A 931-nucleotide genomic window follows, 5' to 3' on the forward strand; every position below is an offset into this window, starting at 1 on the left:
GTAGGATACTCCATCCGATAGCAGTCTTTCTGCTTCTGCGATGTATTTCTCCCGATCCATGACAACCAGCCCCCCCCCCCCCTTTATCAACTTGTTTTATAATGATCCCTTTATTCCTCTGTAACTTTTTCAGGGCCTCACTTTCTCTATTGGTTATATTCTTTTCTTTTATCTCCTCTTGGTCCTTATCGCACAGGTCTTTCTTTACTAGTTCATAAAACATACTTATGTTACTCCCTTTTGACTCCAAGGGTTAATATTTGGAGGTGAGTTTTAATCCTGATTTTGAGCGGCTCTCATAGTTAGCTACAATAGCATCTTCTTTTTTTAAAGGCACAACGTCGCTACAGTCAAACCACGCTGGAAATGCCCAAACACGTCCGATCTTGGAAGCCAAGCAGCGTTGGGCCTGATCAGTACCAGTAAGGGGGACCACCTGGGAAGATCAGGTACTGTATAGAACGAATTTGAATACGGGCCTGAGAGTGGAACACATTCCATACACATACGGACCCACTGAGTCACATTACGCACAATATTATTATTTCTTCACTTTCATTATGTGCACTATTTAACTGTATGTACCAACCCCTATTCCTGTAAGGGGTCTAACTTATGCATAGACACAATATTTTAATAAACCACCCCCCTTAGTAGTAACTTAATTCCACTCACGCCAAACTTTTAATCCATCTGTCAATATTTTTAATTCCACCTTTTAATTCCACTTATGCTAAAACGTTATATATCATCCTGTTCTTAATGGATATTATGGTCCTAATCATCTGTTCATGTGTATGAGCCGTGAAATTATCCACTTTGTGTTACTACATTGACCAGTATCCTAATATTCCCATGATGTCCGCAACAGTAATTCCCTTAATGATGCCCGCAATTATAATTCTATAATGAAGTCCGCATTAACTAACTG

At 39.6% G+C, this 931-nt stretch overlaps 1 pseudogene; it reads left to right on the top strand.

The window, feature by feature from the left end:
* The first annotated feature begins 342 nt into the window (after positions 1-342).
* Positions 343-461, top strand: LOC134970452 (5S ribosomal RNA; annotated as a pseudogene).
* The last annotated feature ends 470 nt before the right edge of the window (positions 462-931 follow it).

Source organism: Pseudophryne corroboree, chromosome 11 (assembly GCF_028390025.1).
Source record: "Pseudophryne corroboree isolate aPseCor3 chromosome 11, aPseCor3.hap2, whole genome shotgun sequence".
Classification (NCBI taxonomy): Eukaryota; Metazoa; Chordata; class Amphibia; order Anura; family Myobatrachidae; genus Pseudophryne; species Pseudophryne corroboree.